This window comes from Oratosquilla oratoria, chromosome 19, assembly GCF_046742065.1.
Source record: "Oratosquilla oratoria isolate Oo_2021 chromosome 19, ASM4674206v1, whole genome shotgun sequence".
NCBI classification, from domain to species: domain Eukaryota; kingdom Metazoa; phylum Arthropoda; class Malacostraca; order Stomatopoda; family Squillidae; genus Oratosquilla; species Oratosquilla oratoria.
In genome coordinates this window covers 62,311,038-62,323,537 of record NC_134795.1, presented here as the reverse complement: position 1 = coordinate 62,323,537, position 12,500 = coordinate 62,311,038, and the positions used below count along the sequence as shown (strand labels likewise).

At 38.0% G+C, this 12,500-nt stretch overlaps 1 protein-coding gene across 3 annotated transcripts in view; it reads left to right on the top strand.

Annotated features, from left to right (window-relative positions):
- The window catches only part of sli (slit guidance ligand), a 1,907,921-nt gene that overhangs the window by 1,722,406 nt on the left and 173,015 nt on the right, over positions 1 to 12,500 (top strand). The window lies entirely within an intron of this gene.

The window sequence follows — 12,500 nt, the reverse complement described above, 5'->3', positions numbered from 1 at the left end:
AAAACAAATATTATTTACAAACCTAAACGCTCGTGGGTTTCTTTTAGATGAATAAAATTGCTTGACGTCAGACAAGAAGGATTTCAGTTGTTTAGATGTTCATTATATAGTTTAAAAATTGATTTGTGGTATAGTTAGGTTTACTGAATGTAGAACCATTAGGATAGTAATTGGTCACATATTTTGTCAGGATGTTTAATGATGTCAGAACAATGGTTGGTCAAAATTTGTCCCAGATTGATAATGGTATTAATGATGGTAATAATGTTAATGATAATAATGATAATGATATCAATAATGAAAATAATAGTGATATTGATAATGATAGTAATAATGATAATAACTAATAATGACGATAATGCTAATATTAGTGTTAATAATAATAATAGTAATATCAATAATAATAGTAATAATTATAACAGTTGAAATATCATAAGAACCACAAAAGTAATTCTAAACTCGGTGCATTTGGACGTTTTCAAACCGAAATCGAAACAAAAGATAATCCTGGACTAGATTTCAAAAAAACAACATTAGATCAACTCTGCATTGAGGTTGAGCGCATCGGTAATTGAAGTTTTGATTTTTCAAGAGTGGAGGGGGAGGGGAGGGGAGGGATGAGTTTTTTTTTTTTTTTTAACCTCGAGTCTTTTTTGAAACTTCTGGTTCCTGAAGGTAAGACAGCACGATAAAGGTGGAAGAGACAATTAAGATGATAAACCTAGTCTCATGAAGTCTAGGCGAGAGAGAGAGAGAGAGAGAGAGAGAGAGAGAGAGAGAGAGAGAGAGAGAGAGAGAGAAAGAGAGACCCAAAAGGCTAGCAAATATAATTTTTTTTTGCAAAAACCACCCACATATGCATTCCCCCGATCTCGTAATCTTATGAACGTGGATCGTATACTGATAGAGGCTTACAGACTCATCACTCGATGCGAAATGAATTGCTCAAAGCCGAATGCCAAAACTGGGATCAGTTGAACCTTTTTGGAATTTAAACGAGGCAATTCGCATTATTTGGTCATAAGTGTAATAATTGGCGGGTTGGTTTCTGCTTGGCACGACGCGGTCTCGCGTTCGATTCCCAACAGTCTTTGGTGACTTTTATTTGCGCTGGGTTTGCAGACACACAGGGCAAAGGTTGCAGACAAGAGACTATTAGTGTGTGGTCCTCGCCTGATCCTTTGAAGAATTGTAATGTTTGATTCCTTTCAGGATCTGATCACGATAATTTTGAAAATAAATAAATAAATAAATAAATAAAATCATAAATAAAGGCGGGATAACGGGGCATCACACATTTTGGTCCTTTGGTGACGTCACGTTTACCCTCTTTGTTGACGTCATGTTTACCCTTTGATGGCATGTTCATCTTTGATGTAGTGTTCAAATCCATTGTTGACGTCATGTTTACCCCCCTTTATTGACGTCATACTAACCCTTTGATGTCATGTTCACCCTTGATGTATTATTTATTGACGTCATTTCCGAAAGAAAATTGACGTCATTTTCACCGTTTGTTGATGACGTCATGGTCATCCTTGACGTATTATCCACCCTTGTTGACGTCATATTAACCCATTATTTGCTCAATTCCCAACTTTTATTGACGTCTAAAAAGCATTTGACGTCATTTCCAAAATATTTTGACGTCAGTTTCACCGTTTGTTGATGACGTCATGGTCATCCTTGACGTGTTATCCACCCTTGTTGACGTCATGTTAACCCATTATTATCGCCATTCCCAACCTTTATTGACGTCTAAAAATCTTTTGACGTCTATCTCATGGTACATGACGTAGTTCACAGGATCGAGTGCAGTTGAGAACTGATTCAAAGACTTTTCTAAGATATACGAAACTTTATAATGGAAGAAATTCTTTGAAAACACAACATGAGATGGACAGCTGTGTACTACGTAGTGTCTTCAGGTTTATCATGTCACCCCAAATATCACTCACTCACTCACTCCGTTGTATCTTGAACCTCGTTTAGATTCTGGTCCGCCAGCAGTAATCCTCTCCATACCCTTCGGTCCTATGCTGCTTCCATCCAGGATATTTTATTTATTCCTCTTCTGTCCATCTCTGCATTCACTCCATCTATCCATCTCATTCGAGGTCTCCCTCTGGGTCTTCTTCCAGGCATTCTACCCATCATAACTCGTTTTGGAATTCTATGGTCCTCCATACGCGCCACATGCCCAGCCCTTCTCAATTTTGTTCTACCTATAACATTTGTCACCCCAAATATACATTTTTTTAAAACTGAAATTAAATAAAAAAAGAATATAAACGAGTTTAAAAAAAGATTGATGTTTGGAAACTTTATTGTGTCCCGCACTGTCTGAATAAAATTATATGGAATGATAATATATAGAATAAATTAATAGAAATAGATAAATAGAATATATAAATGAATAGAAACAAAATAAGACATAAATAAGTAAATGAAAATATATCAATTAGTATAGTTAGATATGTTTATTATTTAACTATACCTATGCATTTATTTGTTTTATTCGCTATTTTCTTCGTCTCCTTGGCACCCGAAGGGGGCGTGTCCCGTCCCGATGAACCTCGTACGTATTGGTTGGCACTCAGTGGCAATGTCCTCAGCGTCACTGAGGGAGGTTTGGAGCCGCGCTTCTCCGTTTACTTCTTGATCTAATTGCTCACGCTAAGACAACCGTTTCGCCCCGCCTGCCCGTCGCTTTTGGAGCCATTTCTCATCGTCGATCACGGCCGAAGTTGAAAAGAATTTCCGCTCTGAGTTCCCCCTCTTCGCGCCAAAGAAAGAGACTAAGAGAGAGATAGGGTTAAAGAAATAGTGATAAAGAGAGAGAGGTGTAGAGATAAAATGACATAAAAAGAAGAGAGATGTAGATAGGAGAGAGACCTAGAGAGATGGAGGTAGAGAGAGGTAGGAAGAGATAGATGGATAGATAGGTAGGTAGGTAGATAAATAGACACAGATAGGGACAGACAAATGGGGGACAGACAAACAAAGAGAGAGAGAGAGAGAGAGAGGAAGAGACAGACAAGAGATAGATGGATAGATAGGTAGGTAGATAAATAGACACAGAGACAGACAGAGAGACAGTCAGGCAGACAGAAAGAGAGAGAGAGACAGAAAGAGAGAGATAGGTAAGTAGATAAATAGACACAGACAGACAGACGGGAGATAGACAGAGAGAGAGAGAAAGGGAGAGAGATAGATAGAGAGAGAGAGAAAGAGAGATAGGTAAGTAGATAAATAGACACAGATAAAGACAGACAGACGGGGAACAGTCAGATAAACAGAAAGAGAGAGAGAGAAAGAGAGAGAGAGAGAGAAAGAGAGAGGAGTGGGGAGAAGTTTAGGTTGGTATGTCGTGAGAGAGTGAGAGTGAGAGGCGGTAGTCGATCGTGAGTGAGTGTAGGAGCGGTCGAAGAGGTCTCGTTTGTCTTCGTCTAGTCGAAGGGTAATTTGATATGTTTGTTGTTGGTACTTTTACCCTTTGCCTCGTATGTTTGGATAGCCGATATGGTCTATAATTACCGTGTTCTCATTGACCCTTTCTACTTGGTGGTGTGCTTGTTTGATTTTGTTCTGGTTGACACCTGGCGATTTTTTTTAATTTTTTTTATTTTTTATTTATCATTGTTTTTATTATTATTATTATTATGATTATCATTATTATCATTATTATCATTTTTTCATCATCATCATCATCATTATTTTGATGATCTGAATGGTGTTCTGGCCCGATCGGATTTGGTTTCGACCCGAGTACGTGTGATGGTGACCTCGTTTAAACCCGAGTAACGACAAAACGACCTAAATCGACCCGGATTCCCACTGATCATGACCTCAACTGACCCCGAGTCTTGCCCAACTGTGACCCAATTTTTGACCCGAGTTCTCTCCATAGCGTCTGAAAGAAAACTTCACTATTATCCCTTCCTGGAATCTCCCCTTAACCAATAAGATTAACTTAACAGAAATCATAGTTAAGGACTTAAACTCGTTAATGCAAATAACGCCTTGACATGAATGAAATTGCCCGGCGGCCCTTAGACTTGACCTGAACTGAAAGAGTTCGAGAAGCGATATATATATATATATATATATATATATATATATATATATATATATTTTTTTTTCTTTTCTTTTTACGAGATCAAGGTTGACAGCGAGTGTAGGCAACTCCCATGTTCAATGATTACAACCATGACGTCACAAGAAAGATTTATTAGAAAAATAACTAATATTGAAACATTCTGACAGGTTGACGTAAGTGGGAGTAGGAAACACAGGGGTCTTACTCTGAGTTTATTCCTGACTAGCTTCGCAGGTATGTTTTCTCAAAGGAATGGTGTACTACCCATTTTGTACACCATTCCTTTGAGAAAGCATATCTAATGAAATCTTATGCAATGATATCGTAATATAATCATTGTACAGATATATATGGTAACAGTAATAAAGTAAAAGTTGTATCATAATGCTGACATATTATGTTGACATAACATGAAAATGTAACTATGAGAGAAATTCGCTAGTAACAGCGACATCAATCCGATCATTTTTATGACAGTCGCATGCAGGATTCGAACCCACTGCTATCGGCCTCCCGTAAGATTACCTTCACAGAGCCTTAGACCACTACACCAGGAGACACTTTAAGTGTCTGATGCTGTAGTGGTCTAAGGGTCTGTGAAGTTAATCTTACGCGAGGCCGATAGCAGTGGGTTCGAATCCTGCATGCGACTGTCATAAAAATGATATGAAAATGTAAAATTACCAAAAAATAATAAAACGATGTTATGATAATGGAAAGTAAGATAACATTGATGTACCATAACACTGAAATGATATGACAATAACATAGTAATTACAAATGTAATAACACTAAAATCTTTTTCTCGTTAGGACACTAAACAAGAAACTGTTGCATTCCGGGCCACTGTTGTAGTTCCTTGCATTCCGGCGTATTGTATTTCATGGGCCGTATTGTATTTCGTGATGGTCCTCCTCGTTATCTGATGCTCGCGTTGATTGGTGGACCCGCCCCGGCGGGGGGGCGGGGCCTAACTGGGCGGAGGGTCGTGATTGGTGGGGAGGATTATAGCCGTATTATTAAACCTAGCTCGATTGTGGGTTGTCCGCTTTGCACAATTTTTATTGATCTCTATTGCAATAATTAACAATCATGTGGGTAATCCGCACGTCGTAATTTGGGTAACTGGGAGTAATACTCGAAGGTAATGCGAGTTTTATTGTTAAATATGTAAATACAGTGTGCAGGAAGTAGGACATAAAAAGAGATGCGGGGTGATAAGATAACGAGAGAGGGAGAGAGAGAGAGAGAGAGAGAGAGAGAGAGAGAGAGAGAGAGAGAGAGAGAGAGAGAAGAGAGGAGAGAGAGAAGCGAAGAGAGTGGGTTAGAAAGAACGAAAAATAAAAGAGAGAGAGGAAGAGAGTGAGTTAGAGAGAGAGAGAGGGGGGGGAAGAGAGTGGGTTAGAGAGAAAGAACAAAAAATAGAGAGAGAAGAAGAGAGTGAGTTAGAGAGAGAGCGGAAGCGAATGAGTTAGAGAGAAAGAGGGAGAAAGAGAGAGAGAGGGGGGGAAGAGAGTGAGTTAGACGGAAAGAGCGAAAAATAGAAAGAGAGAGGGGAAGAGAGTGAGTTAGAGAGAGAGAGAGAGAGCGAAAAATAGAACGAGAGAGAGAGAGAGAGCGTAAAATAGAATGAGATAGAGAGAGAGGGGGTGGAAGAGAGTAAGTGAGATAGAGAGAGAAAGAGAGAGAGAGAGAGAGAGAGAGAGAGAGAGAGAGAAAGAGAGAGAGAGAGAGAAGGGATCCCACGGATATGAATAGAAAACCCTGGCGGGAGCCCCAAAGGACCACAGTCACACAGTAATGAAGGGGTTCAAGATAGTCTTTAACCTCTCTTTCGTTCTCACTAGATTTCCACAGAAATAGAAAGAAAAATCTAGTTGCAGTTTAACTAAAAGGAAAAGTCACATCCGGAAATAAAGGTGTTTACAAAGAACTGCAAAGGCGGAGCATGCCGACAGGAGACCTTTTGGTCCATAACTAGGTCGGATGCGAAAAAAAATTATAATAATAATAAAAAATATTATAATAACATAAATAATAAATAAAATAGATAAATGTATAGGTATAGTTAAATAATAAACAAACAGGTAAATAGTAAATAATAATAAATGACATAACTAATAATGAATGAAAATCAAACAAATAATAATAAACAGACAAATAATAACAAATAAATAAAATAAAAGGTGATACTCACCCTATAATGTTTACCACCTTTACACTACCCCAAATAACCCTTTGAGGTACACAGGCTATCCTCACCCAAAGGATAGACCGGGGGCTCTGCAGGGGGCCTTCAGAGCATCACCCTTTCGATTCCTTCCCCATAGCTTAGGAAATGGGGAGGAAGGGTAAGGAGAGGAGAATGGGTAAAGCGATAGGGGAGGATCTATGGCAAAGACCTTGAGAGACGAAGGTGGATAAGGAACGTTAGATTATTCGCCTTATGGGAATTGTCGGGGAGATGGGATCGAGGCACGCTTAAATATACAATGTATGGAGGTGCGGTAGGATGGGTAGGGAGATATAGATAAACTGGTATATATGTGTGTGTGTATTATATATATATATATATATATATATATATATATATATATATATATATATATATTATATATATGTACAACACTGAATATATATATATATATATATATATATATATATATATATAGGCCGGGTCCACTCGAAAGAGGAAAAACACACGGAGTCCGAGCGCTTTCGTGATATATTCACACTTTTCTGTACTTGATAATGCGATTATATCACGAAAGCGCTCTGACTCCATGTGTTTTTCCTCTTCCTAGTGGACTCTACGTATTTGTGATTCACGTGTGACTTGTAAAATTTGTGCATATACGTATATATATATATATATATATATATATATATGTGACAACTTTTATGACAGTCGCAGGCAGAATTCGAACCCACTGCTTTCGGTCACCGTAAGATTACCTTCACAGAGCCTTTACCCAATCCACCACAGAGATCGAAAGCAGTGGGTTCGAATCCTACGTGCAACTGTCATACAAAGTATCAGATTAATGTCGCTGTCACTAGCGAATTTCTCTCATATATATATATATATATATATATATATATATATATATATATATATATATATATATATACAGTATGTGTGCGTGTGTGTGTTTGAAACGTGTGTACTTAATCATAGTATATAGCATAAGCCTTACGCTTGTAGGACACCGTCTGAGTGTTTCAGACTTTAACTGAAATTTATCAGCCAAATTAGCAGTAGTAATGGAAGAACTAATAGTAGTGGTAGTGGTACTGCGCGCGACTCAGATGGGCCAGCAGCCCTAGCGGTTCGAATTCGATTCTTCGGCGTTGCGGTTAGTTCCTCTATGAATTGCAAACGGTCGTTCCGGATGAGGAATCGTTCCCGGGTCGACCCAGGAAAGTAATCCTGTTGGAACTGCTGGTAACCTCACCAGGCGGTAAAACGAGTAGATGAATATATGTATACATGTTTATGTATATGTATGTGTATATGTATATGTATATGTATATATATGTATACGTTAATGTATAAATATATTTTATAACTATGCTTACGGGTATATATATATATATATATATATATATATATAATATATATATATATATATATATATACGTAGATATATGCACAGCTTATGTGTATTTTTATGCACACACACACACACACACACACACACACACACACACACACACACACACATATAATTATATATATATATATATATATATATATATATATATATATACATATACATATATACATACTCGTATATACATTGTAAGAATAAGCAGTAACTCTTGCTTTATAAACGTTGAGTTGAAATTGAACGCCGCTTGAGTTTATATCAGTTTCTTGTTTATGGATTCAATATTTCTATTTGTGGCTCTCTCTTCCACGGGGAGTCCAAATGAAACGTCATATTATACTGTTATTGTTAAAGAAAACGGAGTGAGGGGAGTGGGGGGGGAAACTCAACCTGGATACAGTTGAATCGTCGAAGAAGAATACAGGAGAATATAAGAACATGGCGGAGGTTGTAAGAGACCATAAGACCTACACTAGTAAGTTCCATGTCTATTACCACTTGTGATTCGTATCTTTAAAGTTATCTTTAGTAGGAAAAGGAAATGAGAGTATGTACACATACAGAAGGAAATGAGAAGATGTTAGTGATATAGCAATATCTTGCGCATTACAAGAGAGATTATATTTGAAATATACGCGTATGTGCAATGCAGCAGCCGATCAAGAATAAAATATAAAAAATGGCGCACGATATTTGAATGTACCTAGGATAAAAAATAATCTAGAGAGAAGACAATACATGCAAGATAAGGAGAGACGTGGTGAGCTAATATAATAACGTTATTTCTTAGAGAGGTTCGAGATGGTTCTTGGAGTAAGAATATGCTGAAGAGGACCACAGTTAGTGGTCGAAATATACAGATCTCCTGTTTTTCTTATATCATTCCTAACGTTCACATATAGGAAACCTAGATCCACGGAGATTACACATCACTGTGCAATTATAGCTGAAACGTCCTCTTTAATATACTGGACCTTCCAGGATCTCCAAATTTTGATTATCTTATCCAAAAGTCGATGAGTTTTGTGTTCTCTGCTAGGACCTAACTTGTAAGAGATTTTTTTTTTTTTTTTTTTTTTTTTTTTTTTTTTTTTTTTTTTTTTTTTTTTTAAGAATGTCTTGCGTCACTGAGGGGGAAGCTGTCTTTATTCTTTTATGAGAAATGAATGAAGCTCGTGGCCATCTTACTACGGGATGAATGTATAGAAGATATTACTTTTCTTGAGGAGTTTATGGTCTACCGCCGAGGAGTCGAAGAAGGTCTAAGAGCAGTCATTGACTGAAGAACACACTTCTCCAACCCAGGAGATAGAGAAGGAGGAGATTCGAATACGTCATAAGAATTATAAAATGTTCACCCTCACCCACCGAAATAACTTGGATTTTGAGATTTATTTTTATATTTTATGTATTTGTTTACTTATTTATTTGTTAATGCGCAACTTTTTGTGTTACTTTTTTAGATTTATTTTTTATTTCTTATTTATTTATTCATTTTGTTATTTTATTATGTTTTATTTTTGCTTGTATGTATATATATATATATTTATATATCTTTTTATTTATATATATATATTATTTTTTTCCAACCCTTTGGGAATTTTTTTTTTTTTTTTTTTTTTTTTTTTTTTTTATCAAAACCAAATTAAAATCTCTGGCGTTAGCTAGCGAGTAACAGCCCTTGGGAGTTGGCACAGCCAATAATCTTATCAGTTTCATTCGTTGGAGCCTTTATTAGAAAAAAAGAAAGAAAAAAAAATAGCGGTGGAGATTTTTTTCCCCGGAAATTGTGGAGTTTCATGTCGGTAAAAACTGAAATATGATGAACTCTGTTTTATGCGAAATATAACGCATTTATTATCCATTGGGTTCTTTGTATTGAATAAGCTCACCGTATACGACATGACCGACAGTGTATCATCAACAAAGCCTAATTCCTTTACTGCTTAGTAAATTCCCTCGGCTGAATAAAATCGCCTGACGGTACGCAGAATACCTACAAATATGCGAAAAACAATGAAATATTAAATTATTTAGGAGCTAATCAGCAGTACATTGGGTGGCTTCGGCCGCAGGTAAACAAGCTCTTTGATGAATAAAATCATCTGGTGATTACCAAGACATACACAAGAACCCTCTCCGCAGTCTCCGGGTTTCAGGGAGGAACCTGGTCGAAGTCCTAGTTCCTCTTGAGTTCGGGAATATACGGAAATCTCTTGTTTGGGTTCCTCTTGAGCTCGGGAATATGCTGAGATCTCTTTCTTGGGTTCCTCTCGAGTTCGGGAATATGCTGAGATCTCTTTCTTGGGTTCCTCTCGAGTTCGGGAATATGCTGAGATCTCATTTGAGTTCCTCTTGAGTTCGGGAATATGCGGAGATCTCTTTCTTGGGTTCCTCTTGAGTTCGGGAATATGCGGAGATCTCTCTCTTGGGCTCCTCTTGAGTTCGGAAATGTGCGGAGATGTCTTTCTTGGGTTCCTCTTGAGTTCGGGAATATGTGATCTCTTTCTTGAGTTCGGGAATATGCGGAGATCTCTCTCTTGGGCTCCTCTTGAGTTCGGAAATGTGCGGAGATGTCTTTCTTGGGTTCCTCTTGAGTTCGGGAATATGCAGAGATCTCATTTGAGTTCCTCTTGAGTTCGGGAATATGCGGAGATCTCTTTCCTGGGTTCCTCTTGAGTTCGAGAATATGCGGAGATCTCTTTCTTGGGTTCCTCTTGAGTTCGAAAATATGCGAAGATCTCTTTCTTGGGTTCTTGATGGATTAAGAGTCTTGGAGGAGGAAGAGACTAGGAGGAAGAGGAGGGTTTCTTGATGGATTAAGAGGCTAGGAGGAGGAAGAGTCTAGAACAGCGTTTCTCAACCTTTTTACCCTTGTGTAACCTTTGAAATAAATTGCATGTCTCAAGGAACCCCTGCGCAAAAAAAAAAAAAAAACATATACCATATCTTTCTCATTTTATTTTCATCGTAATAATAGGTTAGATAGGATGATGTCTATATTACATTATTACAATAACCAAGAATATGTCGTGCGTGTTTAATTATATTACGTATATGAAATTAAATAGAAAATCAAAAGTGCACGAGCTTATCTCACTTGTTCTCGCGGAACCCTTAGGGACCTTTTGAGGAACCTTAGGGTTCCGGGGAACCCTGGTTGAGAAACGCTGGTCTAGGAGGAGGAAGAGTCTAGGAGGGAAAGGAGGGGTTCTTGATGTATTAAGAGTCTAGGAGGAAGAGGAGGGTTTCTTGATGGATTAAGAGTCTAGGAGGAGGAAGAGTCTAGGAGGAAAAGGAGGGGTTATTGATGAATTAAAAGTCTAGGAGGAAAAGGAGGGGTTCTTGATGAATTGAGAGTCTAGGAGGAAAAGGAGGGGTTCTTGATGAATTGAGAGTCTATGAGGAAAAGGAGGGGTTCTTGATGAATTGAGAGTCTAGGAGGAAAAGGGGGGTTCTTGATTAATTGAGAGTCTAAGACGAAAAGGAGGGGTTCTTGATGAATTGAGAGTCTAGGAGGAAAAGGATGGGTTCTTGATGAATTGAGAGTCTATGAGGAAAAGGAGGGTTTCTTGAAGGATTAAGAGTCTAGGAGAATGAAGAGTCTAGAAGGAAAAGGAAGGGTTCTTGATGAATTAAGAATCTAGGAGGAGGAAGAGTTTAGGAGGAAAAGGAGGGGTTCTTGATGGATTGAGAGTCTAGGAGGAGGAAGAGACTAGGAGGATTAGGAAGGGTTCTTGATGTATTAAGAGTCTAAGAGGAAGAGGAAGGTTTCTTGATGGATTAAGAGTCTAGGAGGAAAAGGAAGGGTTCTTGATGGATTAAGAGTCTATGAGGAAAAGGTGGCGTTCTTGATGGATTAAGAGTCTAGGAGGAAGAAGAGGGGTTCTTGATGGATTGAGAATCTAGGACGAAAAGGAGGGGTACTTGATGGATTAAGAGTCTAGGAGGAACATTCTTGGAGGATGCCGGGAGGCCAGAAAACCAGATGTTTTGATAAGACGAAGACAAGAGATAGGAGGGATTGTGAGGCTGAAATTAGAGCTGCTTAAGGAGAGGCGTCGCAGCGAGAAGGGGGGTCTCCAAGATGGGTGTGGAGATACAGAGGGGGAGGTCAGTCTATGGATTTACGGAGTATCAAGTTTCCAATTACTTTGTTGTTTTTATATATCATCTGTTTACCCATTTATTTACTTATTCGCCTACACTATATGTATATATATATATATATGTGTGTGTGTGTGTGTGCGCGTGCGTGTGTGTGTACATACATGCAACAGTAATAACATAAAACACGTGAATAAAGTTTTTTTTTTTAAACCATGAGGTAATCAAAGATCGGAATACTGAACGTTTTCGTGTATTTAAGACATTTCAAAGTGCATATATATATATATATATATATGCACACACACACACACACACACACACACACACACACACACACACACACATTCTCTCTAAGGTCTCTGACTTGGATCCATCCAATTAGTATATTACAAAATAAATAAACAAATAACTAAATAAATAGATAAATAAATAATAAGATCTCTTTCCAAGTAGAAGCCACGATAGTTGTTTGGTTCGAACGAATCCCGCGGTCTACGATTTTATTCAGGAGCCTGAAATCCTTCCCGCCTTCAGAATAGGTCGATACTGAACTAAGTAATGATAATTGTTGCTTTTATCGTCACTACATGAAAACCCGCAGTCCCACGGCAGATGGCAACGATCCTTTTTTTGGCTATCCCCTGTAATCTCTCTGGTTCGTATTAGTGTGCGTCTGCTTC